The following is a 23,672-nucleotide window of genomic DNA, read 5'->3' as shown; positions in this document are numbered from 1 at the left end:
TTGCTCACCGTCCATCTCCAGATGCGTTATGATACAATCACTTAGGTTTCTGGCTTTCTCAGTTGCAATTGTGTGCCAATCCAGCCTCTTCAGATCACTGTAGATCACTCAGCAGGAATTGTGCATGTTCCAAACTTGTGCAGAAAAGGAAGTCTTTTGGATGACTCCAGGCAGTGACTATTATCCATTGTCGGTGAATTTTGCTGGTTTGATTCTTTTTCAAGTTCTTAGGAAAGCCCTAAAATCTGACAACCTAGTTTCTAAAGGCTGTCCTTAGGCAAAATTTTGTTCACTCCTAGTTATATGTCCTTCAGCATGTCTTGTGAAGCAGAAACATTTTGGAACCACCATTGTTCCTTCCAATTTCTAAAGAATCCCACAAAGTTAATATATTTCCCTTTTTTAGTCCGCTGAAAGTAAGTATGAGACTGAATTCGGCAGCGTAATGAGAAGGACTCTCATATGTTTTGTACATTTGGTTTTCTGAGTGTTCCACATGCACAGAGGAGGGGCACCACTCCGGTGTGAGTGTGGCCCAAGTCTGGCCTCTTGACTGTGCCCCAAACAGGGCTTCCCTGAAGCGGCCTGGGTGGTGCTCCTTCTCCCTTCTCCGTTGATACTCATCGCCTGTGCTCTCCCACTTGAGCACCTCATTGAGTAAACTTGTGTGTGAAGTGATCCTCTCTCATGGCTCCACCAGAATTGTAATCTCTTTGAAGGCGGAGCCCATGTCCCGAGTTGCTCCTTCATGGGCTAACAGTGCACAGTACACAGCATTCAGAAAGCACTTGTCCTCTGACCATGTGGGCCTAATGTGTGCCTTCCCTTTTCTTCTTCCCTTTCCTTCCCCTCCTGCTTGCTGCTCTGTGTTATACTAGTGCAAAAGAGGGCAAAGAGTGAAGCCAGGCCACTTGTCAGATTCCCCTTCCCAGGTCCCTCTGTCCAGATGTAGGGTCTGGGCACAGAGTTGAAGCATCCCTTCCAGGGTGGAGTGGATGGAGAAAAGGGGTAAGCCAAGGGGGTGAATTGAGAGAGTATCTTAGGGAGAAGACAAATGCCAAAGCCTGGGGGGCCACCCAAAAGGCTTTCAGTCTAATGGAAGACCGTGGATGTAAGCCACCAGGCCAGAGACTAAGGAGAGGAAACTAGAAAGAGACTCTCCCACGAGCAGGTTGTGTGGTGGTTCCTGGGGGTCTTCTGTGCTAATGACAGGGCAGGCAGTTGCTGGGGGCTCCGCAGGGTGTAGGGAAGGGGCATTATAATCACTATCCTTACCCTTAGCATAGCCCCAGCCCCACACTTCAAAGGGGTCCTCCAGGGGCAGGGGCAGAGACAAAAAGGGCAGAGCAGAGGCTCCTGTGTGTTTCTACAGTGTGAGGTGTGCCTTGGCTAGAAACCATCCATTTATATCCCTCACCCACACTCATACACAGGCACCTCCGGAGAACTTAACAGCTGAATGCATGGAGGAAGGCTTCCTAAGGCCTGGAGTTTCTCAAAATCAAGCTATGATTTTCTTCTAGGATCTTACCATATTCCTTGAACAAAGCACCCCTAAACGGTACTCAGCCACCAGGGCTACACCCCAGTGGTTGTGTTCAACACGTCTCATTTCTAGGACCAGAGCTCTGAAGGCAAAGTTGCAAATCAAAGTTCCTGCCAGGGAGAACAGTTGAGCCAGCTAATGAGATCTTTTGCTCAAGACTGGCCAAACTTGCCAAACAGGACAGAGTCGGTTCCAAAATCCTTCAATAGGAAGCAAAGCTTGCCTTCCTGCTGTCCTTGCTCCAGAAAATTCGGTTTTATTTCTTTCCTGGTAGTAATGGTAAATCAAATTTAGCCTTAATATATCCTTTGAAGGATTGTGTTTGCATCTCTGTCTAAGCCAACAACACCACACACTAACATAGAGGCACACACACGTGCTTAGACATATGTTCCCTGCTTGCATGAAGACCAAGGAAGACATTCTACTCTCCCAGGAAATTGGAAAATGTTGGCTCATTCATTCTGTATATTTTATTATGAATGTTCTCATGTTGGTTCATTTTTAATGAATTGCCACAGTGTGGACATTGGGCGACATGAGTTCTAGATCCAATTTTGCCTCCAACCAGCTGTTGACACAGTCCCTCTGGACCTCAGTTTTCTCAACTGTAAGGGGTACCCCTGTGGTCACTTGTAGCTCTAAAGTCCTCAGTGTTTTTTTTTTTTTTTTTTTTTTAACATTTACTTGCAAGTTAAGCAGACTGAGGCTGAGTTCAGAGTTAGCGTTTTACTTTCACCATAGAGGGAGGAAAAAGAGAGTAAATAGAACAAGTGCCTCTAAAAATTCATGACTTAAAATACTTGCCTGAGTTAAAAGGATGTTTCTGTCTGTATACTTATAGGAGCTCGTTAATATCTTGTTGCTGTTAAACATGGTGGAGGAAATGTTGACCTACTGCTTAACCAAGGTCCCCACAGTCCCATTTGTTTTTCCAGTTACAATTTGACATTTTGGGGAAGATTACTAAGTGATGTGCTCATGTCTTTTTATTTGAGGATCATGGCCTCCTGTGATGAATTTTTACTGTCACATTTTGCTACAGCTTTATCCAGTCAGTCTGCCTTCTCAATTCAGTTCTCACTGGCCTGTCTTCTTGTTGCATTAAAAAAAAAAGCATTGTAGGCACATGTGCAACACTTTATTAATCATTTGAGTTGTGGTCTAGAGCGAGACAGAACTCTGGCCCTGATGCTAGTTTGGAATTCCCTTCAGAAACATCTTCCTTGAAAATGTGGTGTAGTTTCTCATCCAGGAGGCCACGAAGGCTGGTGAGTTTGATGGAACCAGAGAAAGTGAAGTCAAACGGGAAAACAGAAACAAAAGCCATGAAGGCAAATCTGCAAGCCCCCTCTGCTATTAAGCAAAGCAGGCATTTGGCCAGCGTTAATCAGGCATGGAGGATGCAAAAGAGACAGCTCCCAAACTGTTCCTGCCTCTCGAAACCATGCCCCAACCATCTCTCCAAGTGCCAGGCTCAAAATCCACACTCACACCTCTGCCTCCTTTCTCTGCCACTGTTCACACACACACTTGCTGTTGTCACGCTTTTCGCATACTGTTTGTTAGTGCCACATTCCCCATCCCCTCTCTTGGTGTCCCTCCGCTTTGCCCTGTCACACTTCGTGTGTCTCCTACATACTGAATATGATACAACAAGAAGGGATTGCTTTTCCTTGCTAGCACAGTAATCTTGGAAAATGTGATGACTTGTAATTGTTTTTATTTGGAGCCCTGAGGTTTGAGGCACGGTCTCTGGGGTAGCCGCCTCAGCGAGAGGAGGCTCATGTGAAATTGGTTATAAAAATTTTCAAACCAGCAAGGGGTGTGAGGAAGACATCTAGACGGTAGGCGTTGTCGGGTTGTGGCTGGGAAAAATTAGGCCACAGGGTGTTGGCAGTTCTGTGAATACAAAATTACTCTGGTCCTGAGGTAAGGGAAGGTTAATTGGCAGACTTTCAATGGTAACTTCATTAGGTAAACACACCTCTGCCCGCAGTCTAATTTATATGACAAAGAAGGGAGGAAGAAAAGGGAGGAAGTTGGGGTAGGGAGCTGGAAGAGGCTGGCAGAGGGGAAAGAGTAGTGTGAGACCTGTGAGCCAGAAAATAAAAAGTAGTGGAGGACTTGTATGCAAGGGGAGGTGGCCCTTAGTGCATTTTTCTTTCTTTTTTTAAAAATAAAATGCATTCATCTGTCCTCATATAGACAATTCAGAAAAATAATAAGAGGGAAACACACACCCACACAATCCCATAATCTCACTAGACAAAAATCATCACCATAAATGTATTTCTTTCCAATTTTTTTCTTTCTGTGAATTTTATAATATAGTTGAATTCATACTGTAGCTACAATTTGATACGCATTTTTTTAACCCTAACATAATACAGACCACTCCCCATGTTTTTCTAAACTCTTTGAGTGGTTTTATGTGGCATGATGGTTTGTCTGTGGATGCACCGTGGGGGGGGGGGGTACTTTTCATAGTGGTTAAGGGCACACCTGTGAGGTAGACAGCTCTCAGTTTGACTCCTAGTCCCCATTTAATAGCTGGGTGACCTTGGAAAAGTAAATCTCTGGAAGCCTCAAAGACCTCATCTGCAGAATGGGTGTAATACTATGACTACCTCACAGTGTTGTTACGAGGATGAAACAAGTCAGTGCTTACTGTGTGCCCCTGAATGCTCACATCATCCCTGAAAGGGAAATAACACTATTATCACCATTTCACAGCTGAGCAGGTTCACCTGGTGGGATAATTTGCCCAGAGTTCATGGCAATAACTGAAGAGCCAGGATTTGAAGAGACAGATTCTGAAGCCTCACGTCTTACCCACTATGCTCTATTGTTTACTCAGAGAAACTCAGCTGAAATCAGTCACCCAGCTAGGAAAGAGCAAAGCCTAAATGCTGTGATACTTCCTGAGCAAGTTCCTTGTGGGTCTAATAATCGCCAGGTTTCACTTCAAACTGTTTCTCTCGCTTTCTCTCGCTGCCTTGGTATTGTGCCGGGCACTGGTGGGTCGGGGCTGGTGATGGGCTGTTCTCTGCTGTAATGTCACATTAGTTCATTTTCAGAGTGCAGAAGAGACTCAGTGGAGCTTCTTATAGAGGCCCAAGCATGATACCCAGAGAGTGTCAGAAGAAGCACCAGCCATGATGTGCTCCAACTCTCCCCATCCCCAGGTCTCCTTAATGATTTTGACATGGAGATGGTTCTTCCATTGCATTTGCTCTGCTGTCCCTCCCAACAAATAGCGGTAGTAATAACATCCTGGAATGGTGCCCTTGTTGGATTTTCTGGCCACTGAATCATTTGCCAAGTCCAGCCTGACCATCTTACTCCTTTGTGACTAAGGAGATGCCAGTCTCCTTTGGAACTGGCTCTGGGATGAATGCCATCGATTGCATTGCTGCCTCCTTTAGCTACAGAATGACAGGGTACTAGAGAGCAGCAAACAGCAGCTGATGTGGGGAAAAATAAATCTGTTCCATGTTATCCTATGTGATAGGGTGCAACTGGCCTGCCTGGGAGCCTCACAGATGGTGGAAAGGGGCAGAAGGTTTGGAACCCAGCTTGGCGGCACTGGGCCCTTAGCCTGGATTTCATTGAAGATCCCATATCCAGGGCAGATTTTATTTCAAGTCGTTCCAGTGACTCTTTCTGAATCGCTTGGTTATTCAGCAGATTAAATCTTAATTGCAAATGCTGCTTCAGCGTAGGAGTACCATTGTGCTTGCTTGCTGGTTGCAGGTCATTTTTGCTGAGCCAAGCTTTTTCAGAAGGCTGTTACAAATTTAGAAGGAGGGAAATGGCATTTCACTAGCCAATTGGAATTTTCTTTTGCAGACTGAACTTATTTTAGTGTTTGTTTAAGAGTGCCAAAAACTGACATCCTTGGAGAGAGAATTGCTCAATTTTTTGGAGAGATTCTCTGGATTGTCCAAACTGCATCTAGAAAACAATGTCTGTGGTCCTTATGTGAGAGGACAGGCTTGCCAGTCATCTCATGTGATACAATTTTGATTAATTTTTCAGAGACCCAAGAAGCTACCTCCTCCATCAGCTCCTGTCATCAAACAAGGGGCAGGTAATGTACCTTTCATTTCCATCAACACGATATGTGTCTTTCGCTCTGCTGATATTCAAATCATCCTTGGAAAAGCTCAAGATTCCTGGATTTGAATGCCACAAGTGGCCAAATTTGAAAATTAGGATCTGGTCCAAGCAGACAGGTTTTTAAGATACTTGTTTTTCTTTTATTTTAAAAAAATACATTAAAATGTGTCCCTGATAGAGTGAAAAAATCTGGACTTCCAAAGAGAATGGCCAGAAAGATCTTTAAAATAAACCAGTTTTGTTTGGTTGGTTTTTGTTTTATCCTGTTAATCAGCTGCAAAGGTCAGCTGTGCGTGTATAGATTTGCTGCATGTTCAATGTCTGTCCCACGTGGTTAACCAAAAGTTATGCTTACTTCACTTACCACCCCAAAAAAAGTTTTTCTAGCAACAAATTCTTTTCTCCATGATACTTTTTTTAATCTTGAAAAGAGTCCAATTCACTTTTTCTGTGTAGTTGAGATATCAAGGTTGAATAATATAGGTGGAATTGATGGTGGACATTTGGGTAACTCGTTGCACACTAGGTTCTCCTGCATAAAGATGCTAATCCATATTTCCTGATAGAATTCCTCTCAAGAATTTTTACAAATAAATTTTGGGGATAAATTCTGACATGAGTAACTAGCTAAATGGCATTTTAAAAAGGTAAACTAAAACAGAAGAGAAGGGTTTTTTTTTTTAGTTTGTGTTCAAAATTATGATATTTCCATCTCATTTAACCATAAATAAACTTCCAAATTGGTTTGTTCATAGATTTCTTAAGGAGTGATTTTTTTTCAAAAGTTTTTTTGGTCCACCACGATGGGGGAAAAATCAGCTTGACCCCACATTGCTTTCCCGTTTCCTTTGGCACAGTTGAGAATTACAAAGATTAACCCCCTCAAATGGGATGTTAATTACATCTCCGGCTCCCCTCCCCGCTCCTCGTTTGCATTGAGCAGTTTAATTTTGCCACCTAGTGGTTCCGGCCATATAAGTATTTTATGGTGCTGAAATTAAAGCAGGCTGTTTGCTTTTCTCTAAAGACCCTTTTCCCTAGAGGTCTTGGTAATCGCTAAGAGACCAAGAAGGTGTGTCTAGTGGTCCAAGGCTCAGGTCACCTAGACTGTAACTGGGATTGGATTCTTCATATTAGGATTGTCAAATCCTTTTGTGTTTCTAGCAGTGATACTGAACTTCTTCATTATAATTAGGAGACTAGATTGTAGCATAGTAAGCAAATTCTTAACCTTTTAAAACAATTTTACCAAAGTTTGTGGTGGTCTCTGTGGGGCAAGGCAAGATGGCATTTAGGCTTGCTAGCTTACTGCCACTGCTCATTTATCCTGAAGAATGATCCTGGAAACTGTTTTGGAATGAGGAGGTAGTATTCATGTTTTTCTCATCATCAGCTTTCATTGTCTTTCATTATTTGACCAAAAAAAAATCAGATGTGGAATTGACAAAAATCAGATACAGAGTTTTTAATTTGTAATGAGTTATTAAGGGAATTTAGGTAAAGTGTGTGCTCAGTGGATTTTTTTTTTTTACATTCTTTTGGCCTCTGATGCTGTTTAATTGAGATTTTAGCACCTAGCACCCATCTTTGGTTCAGGTCATATAAAGAATTTGTCCAACACTCAGCCAAGTCCATAAATAAAAGTAGTATTTCTGATATGTTTGATGCTTTAACTATTTCCCAAGTGTTCTTACATCCCCAAGGCACTGGCACTGTTGAGGAACCTGTGTGAGGGAGCAGCTGCTGTCCATATGCATAAAGATGAAAGGCTAATATTGCATTTGGAAAATGCAATACTTGAGGGAATCAGATGCAAATAGGAAGGACATAAGGAGAACCATCATATCTTCTCTGCACAGCCCTCAACTTAAAAATATGTTCTAATTACTATTGCTGTATAACACACTGCCCCAAATTGAGTGGCATAAAACAACAGTCTTATGCTCAGGGATTCTGTGGGTCATGATTTGAACAGGACATGACAGGGATGGCTTGTCTCTGCTCCATGATGTCTGGGAGCTCAGCTGGGGATGCTGGATCAGCTAGAAGATCCTTTTCAAAGGTGGCTTCTTCACTCACATGTCTGGCTCCCCTTGGCAGCGATGGCTGGAAAGCTGGGCTCGGCTGTGGTCACTGGCTGGAGTGCCTACACATGGGCTCTCCAGCATGGAGGCCTTAGGGTAGTTGGGCTTCTCTTATGTCGGTTCCATATTCCAGCAAACAAAGCATGAGCTACCTGGCTTTTTATGACCTAGCCTCAGAAAACATATGGTTTCACTTCAGCCATTGGTCAAAGCAGCCATAAGCCTGCCCACATTCCAGGCTGGGAGCTATAGCCCTCACCTCCTTGTGGGAGGAGTATCAGACAAGTTGAAGCCATATTTGAAACTCCTATAAAATGGAATCCAGGTCCCTGAGAAACTCCTTTTATTTGTAGAGCACAATACCCAGTGATACTGGTATATTTTGACGATTAGCTTGTTTATTTATGTACATTCTACAACCCCACCCAGTAATTTCCTGTGACTAATTTTGATGCCTAAGGCAGCCAGTTTAAAGATCAGAAAATATTAGTGGTATTCTTGTAAATGAAGGATGTATAAAGGCAAACTTGGTAGCGTAGGCCAGAAATGACTTCTGCTCTGTTTCTAAGCAGCTCACATTTGCCAGGTAGCCCCAGTACTCGGCTCAGGAAAAAAATCTGTTGACTCTGTTGCAACTGATAAATATTTAAAATGTTCATGTGTCTAACAAATGAAAAGAGGAAGCATTTTCTTACCACTATTATCCTTTCCCCACTAGGTACCACCGAGAGAAAACATGAAATTAAGAAGATACCTCCCGAAAGACCAGAAACGCTTCCAAACAGAACAGAAGAAAAAGGTATGAAATCAGTTCTTCAGTAGTGCCTCCAGAGCAGCAGTAGACACAGCTGTCACAGGGCTAGTCCATATTACCCACAGAATTTGTTTCTTTGAAATCTGGGGATTATGGTTTCATTTTGATTGCCTCTAAATATTCCATTTCAAAGGAAATAGAGGGTTACATGGCATTTCTTTGGTCCAGAATTTCTCATCAAGCTTCACAAGCCAGCACAGTCCGTTAACACATTGGGGCTCTTCAGTGATGTCTCTGTGATCACCTCCCTCCCAACGCCAGCAGCATCCTGAAGTCATGATGACAACTGGAAGTTCTTGGAGGGCCTGGAATGTGTCATAGGCCCCATGTCTAGTGCCCCACAGTGCTCGCTAACTGTCGAAGGATGGGCATGACTTAGCTAAATTCCCATTCAGACAAATGATAGCTCTAGTCCTCAGTCTCTGCTGCACCCTTGACCCTGGCTAACTATGCTCCAGACACATGACCTTGGTCAAGAATGTTGGGGGTGGGGGACTTGGCACAACTGGGAAAAGCAAATCAGGGCCTAGAGTCCCCTGAAAGTGGTCAGGAATGTCATTTGCAGGGACGCATCCCAGCATATCTTACTGTTCACTAAGTCAAGTTTTGCAAACATGTTTGACTTCTACTCTCCTAGTGTTTCTCCCGAAGAACCGTGCTGTGGAAGGACTTATTTTATTAGGTGTCTAAGATTTGATTGTTATTCATTTTATGGGAAAAGTGCTTGTGTTATTGTTATGAACAGGAGGTGTGGCAAATTCCATTTTAAAACACAGTTATTTTTGAGTCACAAGAGAAATGCTGAATTAATGTAATTATTTGGAGGTGTTTCTTGGTGGTGGCCTCATGAAATTTTATTTTGAAAGCTAATATTTTGTATCAAGCTGCCAAAAGTTTTGTCAACATTGCAAGCTCTTAAGAAGTTACACCTGTTTATTTCATAGTGAACAGTTAAAACTTAAGTTGTAGAACCTCACTTTGAGTTCCAGGTCTGTATAACAGATCAGTAAGAAAATAGTTTTAGATTGTATGCCATATGAAGATCTCTTTGATAAAAGTGTGCACTATGAGATAACCAGGTGCTGTCACCTGTCCTCAAGAATGACACATGGCTGATTTTTGTATAATAGCCAGGCTTCGTGATGAGGACATTCTCTGTGGACTCAGCTTACGTGAACAACTGCCTGCATTGGCTGACCAAGTGGCCACATACCACCTGCTTCGTTCCCCTCCCATGATTCCTTGCTATGTGTCACAGTGGATCAGGAAGGCAGAAGCCCTGGTCAGGAGCAATAGGGAAGCCAGGGGCCCAGGCCTGCCCTGAGACTTCTTGTGGCTGTTTGGGAGCTGGAGTTCTGGTCCCTCTTCCACTGTCCAACAGGAAAAATCTCCCCTCCTTTGTATTTCACACAAGCCTTTCCTCATCTGAGGCCTGCGTGCCAATAAATGAGATCCCAGCATTCCTGGTTGAAACACATTTACCCACAGAAACATTTTGAGGATGAGCATAGTGATGTTTGTAGTATACCTGATGGGCTTTTTAAAGCTTGGGCCAGTTTACCTGGGGACCTAGTCAATGCTGTTAAGTTGTGTTTCCAGGTAAAATGTGTTCTGATTATCACCTTACCTATACTCCATTTGGCAACTCTCTGAAGTTCCATCTTTATAAAGAAGAACATGGATTATGCTTCTTACACCACACACAAGGAAAGGCGATTGGGGGCAGAAACCACAAAGCTACCACTCAACACTGCACAGTTTTGCCACCATATTTGGCTTCAACTTCATTCTAAGACTCCAGAAAGCCTTGGAAACAAAATACCTGTGAAGTCCCAGGTATCTCCCAACTTTAACTTGTGCACAAAAAGAATCCAGAACTAAGTGTTCTCTGAAACTCTTCCCCCTTTCACTGGCTCATGACCTTTCTTGCATGCTGGCCTGGGAGATATCAGACCTTTTTCTTCCCCTCACCCAGCAGGGCCTGTGGCCACTTACCAAACCCATCATCTGAGCACCTGCCATATGCTGGTTGACATCAGGGTTTAGGGATATGACCTAGCAAGCTGTCAGAACACGCAAACACCTGGAAGGGACCGTAGTCCAAGTAGAGCCTATGTCAAAGGGCTGCCTTAGATTCTCAGTCAAGGATGTGAATAAGTCTGCCTTTGAGTGTGGGTCCAGCTATTGAGAAGACATGACACGTTTCAGCCATGCCTTGAAGGATGAATAGGAGTGTGCCAGGGTTGGCAATGGGTGGAAGGGCATGCCAGGCAGAGGGACCAGCATGAGCAAAGGCATGGAAGAAAAGAATGGTGAGCTGCTGCTTTGTACAGTTGTTTCCAACATGCCAAAGAATAAATAAATGATGCTCTCTTCCTCCCCACTTCTCTTTCCCAAACGGCATCAGTGATATTTTTTTAAGCAAGAAACAAGCAACCTGCACCGAAGTACTGTCACTTATACTAGATCTGTTTTCTTTGTCATCTTTTAAACAATGATTTAAAGAAAGACCAGAGAGAGAGCCAAAACTGAATTTACAGAAGCCTTCTGTCCCTGCCATACCACCAATAAAACCTCGGCCACCTAAGACCAACTCTCTCAACAGACCAGGCGCACTGCCCCCAAGAAGGCCGGAGCGACCAGTGGGTCCCCTGACACACACCAGGTACTACTCCACTTTCACTCCTGGGGACAGATGTGGGGCGGCCATGGCACGGGAAAGGGGCCCCAAGTGCGAGGGATGTTGGAAACTGAAAGGGGAGGAAGGGAAGCAGGGGGTGGGCTAGAGCTCCCCTCTTATGCCTTCTAGAAGAGTTATCTGAAGACTCCAGCATTTGGGCAGCAGTGAGGGCAAGGTTAGGAGATGTGGTGTGGGTTTTCAAGGTTAACAGCCAAGGATTGGGTGCCCAGCCCCTAGGTGCTGCCGCCACACAGGCAGTTGCCCCTATGCTTCCTTGAGCCCAGCCAGCCGCCCCTCAGGCAGAAATGCAGTAGTGTGCTCTCCTTCAGCCCCCCCAGAGGCCCTCCTAGCTTCTGGTATGCATGGCACACTCGGACGGGGAACTCCTGGGACCCTCTCCTTGCCCTGTGTGCCCCTCCCACACTCTGGAGCTCACCTGCCCTTAGCTACCCAGCCCTGTTGAGGGACCTAGTTTGTGGCAGTGCAGATATTTCCTCAGTGTACCCATCTATAAACCAGGAGACCTCACAGGCAAGGAACGCACTTTCTTCAGGCACATGTTCTGAGATCAGCCTGGCAAAATGAACATTTGTTGTCTGGCTGGCCAGACTCATGTTTCAGTAATGCAAAATCAGGGTTGGACAATGTGCATTCCAAAACTAAGATCCATATATCAAGGAAATTGTTGAATTCTCTCCACTATGTATGTGTTATATGTGTTGGTGTCATACAGAAGAACAAGGATCCATGTATACTTGTTAGCACCGTTATTCCCCTGATTTTTTTCTCATAAGCTAAGTTGCCTGGTGGGAATTGGGTGTGTGTGTGGGGTGTTCTACTGCACTTGGAGTCAGACAAGCTTTGGAGCTTTCCTCTTGCCCCACCTCCTGTGAGTGTCAGCCTCGCAAGTTACCACCCCTCTCTTACTTCACTTTCTCCATCTGGAAACTGAAGATAATAATGGATTGCATCTAAGAGGATGGAATGAGGTCATTCCCAAGTACTTAGCACCATGCCTGTACATCAATGTTATTTTCATTGTGGTCTTTGTTATTTTCTATCGAACTGGGTATACTGCAGAAAGACAAGAATAGCTTATTTTAACAACCACCACCACAAAACTGCTGCCCAAATATTGAGGCAGGTTGCTATGCAAGTGGCTGAGAGAGGTGAGAATTTCAGCCAGCGGAGGTGGGCACACAAACCCAGATGCAGGAGGCCAGCGGCCCAGCTGAGCATGCAGCTGCAGCCATCTCAGGTGTGTGGAAGCCCATTTGAGTAGCAGCTGGCACCCCTGTGCCATCCTGCAGGTGGTCTACCAAGGTCCAGTCGAACAACTGCTTCCATCTGACTGCCCTTGGGGTAATGAATAGAACTCTGGCCACTGCTGAGTTTGTCATGTCCCTACACGTTATACCGTCTTCTGCTGACTGATAGCAGAAGGCTGTTTGTACATATGCGTGACAGGGCAACTTGACAGCCCCGGTGACCTTAGCAAGGGCCTCACTGGTGGTGCAGCCAGCCCAGGAGCTAACATTTCAGAAGAAAAAGGTTATGTAAACCTAAGTGGTTCTGAAAAGAATATGAGCTACACAAACAGTGAGAAGATTTAGAGCAGAAAAGGTTACACATCCCTTTATGGTTGGTGAGAGGAGAGCAGAAGCCATGCTCTGCCAAATTCTATTAGTCTTCCAGGGACTACAAACATTTCAATTAACTCAGTAACAATTTCCAAAATATTCCTGCTGTGCTCTCTAATGACCTGATCTGAAGAGCAGTGGAATTCCAACTATTCCTTTGCCTTCTGGGGTTGTTCTAGAACCTCTCGGTATCTGATATGTGCAGGCTTGTGAGCCGTCGATTAGATCTGTGAGCATAGGGAAAGCATATCTGAACTGGGCTCATGGAGTCCTATTTACCTTCTTCTTCTGCTTAGCTCTTCTTGGTCTCCAGCTTTCCCAGCATCCAGATGTAGAAGTACAGACCCCTAAGGAAGATGCATGAGGGGTTTGTATGGAAGCCAGTGGGAAATGTATTTGCTCTTAATATTGTGTATGCCAGCTGAGCAGGTTGGGAAAGGGTGACCAGACCCCTCCTCCCACTCACCCTCTGGCTACTCAGCCCTCCCCTTCAAGGGACTGATTTGGGGTGGGGAAAGCCCTGGGATTTCCTTTCTGACAATCCCAGGAAGTGGCAGACCCAAGCAAGGATAGGAGCCTTTTGGGGGAGCCAGGACAATTGCTCACCCGTTTAAGGGAGGGCAATGCTTGCTGTAACTCAGTGCTTCTCAAACTTGAGTGTGCATCAGAATCCCCTGGAAAAGTTGCTAAACACAGATTGCTGGGTTCTACCCCCAGAATTTCTGACTCAGAAGTTCTGGGGTGGGCCTGGGAATTTGCATTTCTAACTGATGCCAGGGTATGCCAGTGTTGCTAGTCCATGTTCACACTTTGAGAACCATAGCTCTAGATTCTTCCAAGTTTTTGATGGTGCCCTCCCCTTCCGTGGCTGCCTCTCATGCACCCGTTAACCCTCCCCAACTTCGGAGCCTAGTTAGCACACCCCCGCCTCTGGAGCCTTCCCTTATCTCTCGAGTTCATCCTGATTGCTCACTCTTTCCTCCTAACGCCTAACACACCACATTTAGCCTACTCAACCCCATGCTGTGCCACTTGGGATGCTCACACCCCCGGACTCCTTTACCATTTTTAAAGCAGATCCAGAGTGTATTTTGTCATCTCCACATGCCTTACAGTGTTGAGCATATGGTAGTTCCTCATTTAACCAACACTTGTTGAATGCCGTGGTTCCTGAAAGAGGGAGAGGTGCCAATTCTTTTGTTTTGTTCACTTCTGCCTCTCCTATCATCCTTCTCGGTGTGTGCACGAGCTCTTTAGCATGTGTGTCTTACCTTCTAAGTAACGGAGTGTGCCATGGATTTCAACATAGAGAAATCAAAAAAAGGTTTATTGTTTCTTAGTACTTAATGCACTTCATATTTTATGCTAAGAATTTACATTGAACAACCCATATATTGGTTTATGAACTTGTTCTGCCGAATTAGTTGAGGAAGGAATGTTAACTTCATTCTAACAATTTTGTGTCAGTAGTCCTCTGGGAAAAAAAAGGGGGATGCTATGTGAACCCAAATCCTCTCCAGGATTGTCCCAACAATTTGGATCCAGCAAATGGACACACAGCCATCATTCGCAGCTCTTTTAGGAAACTAGGCATTGCAGCTCCAGCTGCATCATCTGGCCTCAAGCTTACTCTCACCAGCCAGAAAGCTGCTGCCAAATGTGGCTTTCAGAGAGACTGATTTCTATTTAAACAGGAACCAACATCTTTTTAAAAAGGGAATGCATGATTTTAGGAAGAATTTAAGTCTTTTTTTTAGATACGTTCACTTAACAAAAATATATTGCGGGACTATGTGCAAGGCACCATCCTGAATCTTAGTAAGGGTGGGGGGCCCAGTTGTTCCAGTTCATAGTTGTCAGGAATTCTATCTAGGTGAAAGAGAACAACGTGCATAAGCAGATCTGTGTTCAGTCTGAGCAAGTAGAAGCACGTGTTAAAGACCATCCAGTGATTGCACATGCTCAGACTGTTAGTAAATTTAACCATTGGTTAAAATGTTCTTCCAATTTCTGGAAACTAAGTTGATATGGACTTTTAACAGAGAAAAATACTTTTCAAACAAATTTTAATACTAGGGTTGATTTTATAAATTGAATGATATTAAGTAACTTCCCTGGGCCATAAGTGCCAACTTTATTTGCTTTTTTTATGCATTCTTTTATTGTGATCTTCAACATATATACATAACAATTATAACTTTCAAAGTACGATTTAACAAGTAGTTAGAGAGCAAATTTCAATGTTATGGGTTAGAGTTCCACAATTTCAGTTACTTCCATTATTGTAAAATATAACATATGTAGAGAAAGGTGTTAACTTTCAAAATACAGCTTAACAAGCAGTTCTGTAGGTAATTTTAAAAAAATGGTCATGGGTTACAGTTCCACGGTTTCAGTTATTTCCTTATTATGAAATATAGGATATATACAGAAAGGTGGTAACTTTCAAAGCACAATTCAATAAACAGCTATAGAGCAAATTTCAAAGAATGTTACGGTTACAGTTCCGTAATTTCAGATATTTCCTTCTAGCTATTCTAATATCATAGCATCTAAAAATATCTATAAAGTATTTGTAATCCTTTGTGAAATCCTGTCTTGTCTGTTGCTACCCCTTCTTCTTGTTTAATCACTTTCTCCACCTTCAGGGGTGTCTAGGCAGTGAACACCCTAACTTGTTCTTATTGAAAGGGGGTGTCGACACTATGGGGAAGGGGGCTGCATCAGGTTGATGTTCTTAAAGAGGCTGTTGCCTCTGGGTTCTGGCATGTTGTCTGGCATAGGAAACCTTGGTGGATTTAAGTTTCTGAGAGGTAAAACTTAGAGAATCTTTTATAGAATCTCAAATAGGGGCCTATGTATTTGGGAACTACTGTTGGTAAGGGCATAGCATACTGTGGCCATTTGGGATGTCTAGCTGGAGCTTGCACAAGAGAAACCTCCAGGATAGCCTCTCAACTCTATTTGGGATCTCTTAGCCACTGTGACTTCAGTTTGTTACCTTTATTTTCCCCCCTTTGTTTTCTTAAGTATGCACCTTGGGAATGCCTTGGTTATTATTTCACAGTATGCAAAGCTAGGGTTTGCTGATCCTTTTCATCCCACCACATATTTAAGATTGTGGAGAAAAGAACATTCTCTCTACCCCTATTTTTATATTTAGAAAGTGGGGGCTCAGAAGTATAAAGTGTACTCATTTGTATTGATATTTGAACAAATGTGTTTCAAATAACAACAGACATCTAAACCTTTTTGTACACGTATCATGTACACACACATGAATATGCAGTGCTGTATGTTTAATAATGTGTGTTATGGGTTTAATACAAATGGGTTCAGAAACCTCTGTGAGAAGAGATCCTGTTGGGAGAAGAGAAAAAACAGACTCCAAGGAAGTGCTGGAGAAAACAGGTTGCCCTGAGCTCTAATAATTGCATGCAGTGGGAGCCAGCAGGCCAGATACTTGAGGGGTGAGAGCAGGTGCATGCCCTCAAAAGAAAATAAACCCGATGAGTAAAGAGGTAGGCACAGTCTAGCTAGACTGCAGGTTTGCTAATCCTCCCAGACACCCCAGGTTGTGATCATTTTTCTTTTTCTTCCCAAGGAGTGGGGAAGCTGGAGCAGAGCCATTGCTCCGAGTAGTGAGGGAGACTTGCTCATCGTTTGCTGCAACACAGAGCATGCCCATGCCCTCCTGGTAGAGAGGGCAGGTGACCGTCAGTGGGGGGACAGGAGGGCCTCGAGTATTCCAGAGGGTATCTAGTGTGGAGGGGAAGGAAGTGAAACTAGAAGGTAGATGATTGGGTGAGTAGAACAAGGATGTAGTGGGAGCAGGAGTGAGAGAAGCCGAGGGCGGGAAGCCCAGGAGATGGTGGTCAGAGAGGGGAGATGAGTACTTACCATTTCAGGGTCATAAATGTGGGTGACTGAAGATGAATGACAGTCATGGGCCAAAGGGACCAGGGAAAGAATGGACCACCCACGTGGCCATCAAAAAAGACTCAGGAAGATGGCAAGCCCTGAAATGGGGAGGCTAGGGCTCTGGGAGCCAGTGGCCTCCCAGCTGAATCACAGTGTGTTCTGAGAGTTGATGGCTGTCGGTGATAATGGTCCAACAGAGCCATAGCAGGTAGCCTGAAGCTCGAAGCAGGAAGGGGCTTTTGTAGGTGGGCAGGAATGTATGACCTTACAGTTGCAGGGAGGGGACTGCTGATGGGACCTGCTAGCTCCATCCTGTGTAGGGTAGAACTGGTGGCTGGAAGCATCTAGTGGTAGTGGGCCATTCAGTGAGGAGGTTCCCAATGTGGAGGAATTGGTTTCCATGGCTCAAGCCTCCCAGAGAGCACTGTCCACTGAATTCAGAGGTGAAGTATGTGTCAGAGGGGAAATCTCCATGGAGAAGGCAAGAAGCTGGGTGGTAGACCCAGGGATGTGCTCGGAAGGCCCCAGTGATGGCCCAGCCCTGTGACTCTTGGAGCTGGCCTGTTGCTTTAAATATCAAGCACACCAGGTACCTTTCCTGTGAAAGGCTGTAGGCTAGATCAAGAGAATTGGAGCAAGGGATCCAGTTTGGGGATGGGGGTTAGGGGCAGCTGAATTGCAAATTTTTTAGTAGTAATGATGATTTCAGAGAAACTTGGTAAGATTAATGACTGATGGGCTCTGAGACTTTTCAACTTGAGGCAAACATCAACTAATTACTTAGGCAGATGCCGCTCCTGAGACCAACTTACCCACATGGAAGTTCATTTTTTTTTTTTTAGATTTACAGTGACATCCTGGCTACTTAGCTCCCTGGGGTTACAAATTAGCTGGAAATAAACTTCCAGGTCGTGATCACTCTGTGAGATGTATAGCCCCCATGCCCACCAAAGTAAAGCATTAGAAAGACCTTTCTGCTCTTATTAGATATAAATTAATCAATTAATAAAAGAGAGAGAAAGCTAGCTAGAGAGCACATGTAAATATTCTCTAAGTCATCAGGTATAATGTACAGTTGGATGATCAGGCCATAATTTTGAGTTTTAATTACTCTGGTCTTCTAGATTTCTTTCCAAAGATTCCTAGTAATGTCCTGTGTGAATGTGAAGTATTTCTCTTCTTTTCTACAAGTTAGGACAGAGACAAGTTAGGACAGAGGTCTTGGCTAGAAATTATAGAAGTTGGTGTCATCAGCTCATAGATAGCAGTTATAAGTATGGAATGGATGTAACCACTCAAGAGGAAGAAGAGTGAGTTGAGACAACCATGGGGGATACAATTAATTCTAGGTGGTCAGAGGACCAGGAGCCATGGAAAAGCGTAAAAAGAGTGTGCTGTCATCGAAGCAGAAGAAGGGGGGGTGCGTAGAACAACTATGGAGCAGTAATTCTCACACTTGACTCGGTAGGTCTGGGTTAAGGCCCAAGAATATGCATCTCTGACAAGCATCCTGGGGGTGCTGCTGGTCAGGGGACCACACTTGAGCACTGCTGGAGAGCGAGCCAGAGACACTAAAGGCACCCACTGGATTTGATCATGACCTAGCTCTTGGTAATCCTTGTCAGGTAGTTTCTGTGGAATGGTTGAAGGCAGTAGAGCGATTTGGGGTGAGTTGAAGAACAAATGGGCAGGAAGGCAAAGCATGTGTAGACTTCTCTTTTGAGAAACTTTGCTATGGAAAAAGAATGGAAAATGGTTGTTCGATATAGATTCGGTATAAGAGAGGATTTGTGTGTGTGTTGGGGGGGTATGATTCATTTGTTTCAGATATTTATCAAGGGCTGACATTTGGCCAGGCCCTATTGTAGGTAGTAGTTACAAGATGCCAACTAAGCCAGACATGGTTCCTGCCATGCTTACTTGGGCTTCAGAGCCAGGCACAACAGAGTTGAAGTCCCTCCCTCCACCTGCCCTGTGGTCTTGGGCAAAGTGCTCACCTCCCCAGCACCTCAGTTTGCTCATCTGCAACTTGGCCTAGTAAGGCCTACCTTGCTCATGTGTGGAGAGTTTAAACAAGCCACTACGCGTAAGGCCCCTACCTCTTTGCTTAACTTAACAGATGTGTGCTTCTTTTTCTCCCTCTAGAGAGCTCCATAGGTGACCTTGATGGAGGAGGGTTTCCACCTGGTGGAGCCTCGTGGAAGTGAGGATATGTGAACATCCTCAGACAGCATATCTGGAGGTCTCTAGTGTGTAGAAGCATGAGCAGTGCCCACCCCCGGCCAAAAAAAGGAAGCGTCATCAGGGAGATCAGAACTCAGGGAAGGCAGGGACCAAGGGAGTGTAGGAATCCCTTAGGGTACAGGGGGAGTGGCTTGTATTTTAGTGATGTCTACATTATTTGCTGCCCTCATTTCATTTGTATGTGTTATCTTCTCTCTTAACTTCTTTCCACCCACACATAGAATGAATTTATTTGCCACAGCAAGAACCAACAGAGTAGTGAGAGAGGTTTAGCCCCAGCCCAGACTGAACCACATTGATTTTCCTGCCACTGGTGACCAAACTCAGGCAGTGAAACACTAGGACGTATTAGCGCTTTACACTAATAATAATATGACGCTTGGGCTGTTTTTTTGAATACTCTTCCTCAAAGTGGCATCCCTCCAGCACTTCTCAGAGTTGCACAGTGATGAGTTCCCCCTCCCCCAGACACTGCCTCAGTTGTTTGCAGCCTCTTCACAGCCCCTTGCCCTTCTCTGAGATGCCAAGCTTTGGGCATGCAGACTTCATCATCCTTTTGCCATACAGAGTTGTGGGGTTCCTTGTGCCCTGGCTGGGCTCTGAACTGAGGCCTTTTTCCAGACATACTACAGAGTCTGCACAAAGAACAGAAATTTGGAGGGGAATTTAGATGGGCATCATCCCATCACCTTCCAACGTGGCCCTTTGGCAAGTGTCTTCACCAACTATAAATAGCCAAGCTTGTTTGTGCTCATGTGAACAAGGACACAGTGAAAGGGGAGAGCTGCCAGGAAAACTGGTCTGGTTCCTTCTTCTTGTGCCCCTGGCCTCGGATTGTCCCCACATTAAAATAGGAAGCTTGCAGTCTGAAAGCACCTGTGATTCCTGGGACATTTTTGGCCACCAGGTGGGTATGTGGGAACTCCACAGATAGCAGCGGGACCTTTGAATCCTGTATTTCTGGGAAAGGAGAGGGAGGCTCCTTCTGCCCTCTAGCTGATGAGTGAAGGGAGCTGGGGTTACTGGTGCTTCGATTTTGTCCGTTCCTGATGGAAGGTTTCAGCTACACCCTGGGCCAGAATGCTTCGAAATGACTGGCTTTGCTTTGTTTTTTTGAGGGAAAAAAAAAATCTCTCAGAACATAAAACATGTGCATGTGGGGGCTCATTTTTATTATTGCCATCCCTGGTGTCGCAGGAAAAGATTGGACACGGAGTCTGCAAGCTTGCATCCTAGTTGGAGCTCTGCCACTAATTATCTGTGTGGACTTTGGCACATAACTGCCACCCAGAGCACAGAACAGTTGTCTGTTAAATGGGGGCCTGAACTCGGTAATCTCGACACAGCTTTAATCGTCAGAGCCTAAGTCAGAGATTTTCTGGGTCAGTGGCCAGGAGAGCAGCGAGGGAGAGATCACTTCCGTGGGTCTTGCATCATTGGGTGCTTTTGTGAAGCAAAGGTGATGGGTCCAGGATAACAGGGTGAGCAGTAAGACTTAATGGTTTATAAGACAATGGATTGATATAAGAAGGTTGCAGAGCTGGAGCAGAAAAAGGGAAGATGGTGTAACTCATGTGGTTTCTCTCTGCTCTTCTCATGTGACGTCTGCCGTTGTCCCGAGAAGCTGACAGATCCTGGGTGGGGTGAGGGGAAAACTAGAGGCTGCACAGTGCAGGCTGCTCCATGAGTTCCTTAGCACAGGGGAGGGGACTTTTCCATTTCTTTTCCTTTCCTTTTTTTCCCAGCTATTTCTCCCCCTGTAAAAAATTAGACAGTTAAAGCACAAACATTTCCATTATGATGATAATACATCCTTTTTGAGGTAGGGGTGAGGGAGGTACAAAAAAGAGTCATTAGATGCCTGTGGAACCTTTTGTTCAATAAGAATCAGTGGGGTTTTTTTTCTCTTCATCCTCCCTCACCTCTGGAAGGGTTGTGGTTCTTTTTGGTTGTTTTTTGTGGGTGCTGTTATCTGCTAATTTTTTTTTTTTTGTCTTGGCTTCCTCTGCACTTTAACACCTTTTGCAGGCCACATGTCTCAGCTTAACCGTCCTGGCTTGGGCTAAATTGGGCCATGCCACTATCAGCATTTGTGTTTTCCAGGGATGCACATATTGCATCTTCCACCATCCCTCTCTGCATGTCTTAGGCCTTGGGTCTCAGTGGGAAAAGCAGACCCCTCTGGAAAGGCAGGGGATGTAATTTTTGTTTATTATTATTTTTAACCCAGTGAAGGAAGATGATTTCCCAGGCTGGCAATGAGCCATGGTGACACAGGCTGCCTGGCATCCTCAGTGATTCACTGTCCTGATGGCTCATCCCCAGCCCAGAAGCCCAGGAGGCTGAGCAAAGCAGCTTAGAGACATGGGCAAGAGCATGGGCTTTGGACTCAGACTTAGTGGTTTCAGATCCGTACCCTGCACTCCTACTTTTATGAGCTTTTGCAAGCAAGAGGCTTAATCACCTTGAACCTCATTTTGCTTATCTATATAATGGAAATAAGAGCATGGGGGTGGGCAGGGGGCACGGTGATCTCCAAGGAAGCAGACTCTGAGACGAGTTTAGTATGCAAGATGTATTTTAGGGTTCGATAGCCATGGAAGGGAAGGGAAGGATGCATTGGGCAGAGGGAGAAGTCCAGTTGTGTGCATCCCTGGAAAACAGCTTCAGGGAAACTCCTTGCCCAAGGGTGGCCCAGGCGAAACTCCTTGTCTGGGAGGGGCTGCCAGGCGAACACTGCCTGCCACCAGCACTCGCGGCAGCTGGGTGGCTGTGAGCATTAAAAAGTTAATGTATGGAAGGTGTATCCTAGTGCCTGGCACATGGTAAGCATTCACTACACAGTAGCTGGTGGTTCTATTTCCATGGGGCCGAATGTTCTACTTCTACCTTCTTGGGCTAATGTATTCCTTCTCCATGATTTAGGTTCCCTGTCCAGTAAAGCAAGGAGACTCACAACTGCTGGTTGCCTATCTCTCCAAGTCATGTTTGAGAAGTGTCCATAACTAAAAGTGCCAAGAAAAATACAAGGAAATAACATTATTTTGATTCAAAAATCAGAATGAGGGCCACGTTGTTCTGATATGGTTGGATATATGGGAAATTTGCCTATCATCATCTGCTTTCTCCTTTTATTTAACAGCTATGGGCATAGAAATTCACCAGACAAAAAAACACTTTCAGAAACTAGTAAGTTACAAAAGGGTGAACTTTTCCTCTTTCTTTGAATATAGTAATGTCCCTGTTGCCAAAATGGTGCCCTTCCGTTGGGCAGATGGTGGGAAAGCTGGGACCATCGCCCAGTCAGCCCCTCCAAACACATGCTTTGAAGACTCTCAGAAAATCTGGTATTTTTCAAAACTGAAATACATTAGCATTGTTGTAAGGTTCTATAAATACAGCAAAAGGCATTTACAAATAGACATTGTAAAACTCTTACACACCCACAGTCTGAACATTGTCAAAACACGAGCTGTATCTTCCCTACTTGGAAGGATCAGAACCCTTTTTAAACTACACCTACCGTGTTTTCAAAATAGGCTTGCTTCTGGCCCCCTGTGGAAGATAATTTCAGCTTGTGTCTGCCTCTTGGCACAAGGGATCAGGTCTCAGCCGGAGAGATGGGGGATCCCAATTTCCTTCCTGCCAAATAGGGCTGGCACTGTAGAAATGGAGGAGAGATTGCCCAGGTGGTCATTTCCTACTTCTTCAGGATGGTCCCTCGTGATGCAGGGTATCAGACTGTCTGCAAAGAGCCCAGACACAAGACACTCTCCCCTGAGTCACCCTGGCAAGGGGTCACCCCTGGCCACCTTGGTGCCTAATTGCATGTTCTTTTATCTAGCACCATTCAAGCAGTGTCCCCAAATTGGGAACCGGGGTAAAGCCTCCAATATATACAAGAAATAGGAGGTTTTGTTCTTCATTAGCATGATATTCTTTATAATTTTAACAGTTGTAAAGACAAAATGCTCCAATAGCACGAGTTTCCCATTGATGTTGTCATGGAATGTCTCTAGTATTTCTTAAACAGGGATGAGATCTGTGAGAACTTTTTTGATTATTGTTTAAATTGTTGCATTTAAATTATTTTTCATTCATACATTACTCAAGTTTGAGAAATGATTTACTAGAGAATAACAGAAGGAAACAGGATCAAGAATTTACTTTATATACAGATTATTCCTATGGTGTACCAAACTGAGATGGTCACAATGTTTGCTTACTCATTTAGTTAAGAAAAAAAAAGGTCCTGTTCTGAAGCAGAGATTCAGATGATCAGTATGTACACATCTGATTAGGAAATGCTGTGATCCGGCTAGGGGTGGAAGCAGGAGGAGCATCTCTGGGTGCAAAACAGTGAGTCACGTTTAATCAGGCAGAGAGCAAAGGGAGGGCATTCCAGACATCTACAGGGATGTGAAGGCTTGGAGGCAAAGGAGATGAGGAAATGCCCTGGAATTTGCCCACACTCACATGGCCAGCCCCCATCACAACTTCCAACATTTCTCCAGTATTGAAACTGTGGATGAGAGCTCTGGAAGGCCTGCAAAGGGGATTCTGGCCACACCAGGCCACCCCCTGTCTTTTTATTGATGAAGCACCCAAGTTCCAGAGAAGT

At 44.6% G+C, this 23,672-nt stretch overlaps 1 pseudogene; it reads left to right on the top strand.

Annotated features, from left to right (window-relative positions):
• The window catches only part of LOC119524180, a 308,154-nt pseudogene that overhangs the window by 238,137 nt on the left and 46,345 nt on the right, over nucleotides 1-23,672 (top strand).

The sequence above is a fragment of the Choloepus didactylus genome, chromosome Y (genome assembly GCF_015220235.1).
Source record: "Choloepus didactylus isolate mChoDid1 chromosome Y, mChoDid1.pri, whole genome shotgun sequence".
Taxonomy (NCBI): domain Eukaryota; kingdom Metazoa; phylum Chordata; class Mammalia; order Pilosa; family Megalonychidae; genus Choloepus; species Choloepus didactylus.
This window is presented reverse-complemented; position numbering and strand designations above follow the sequence as displayed.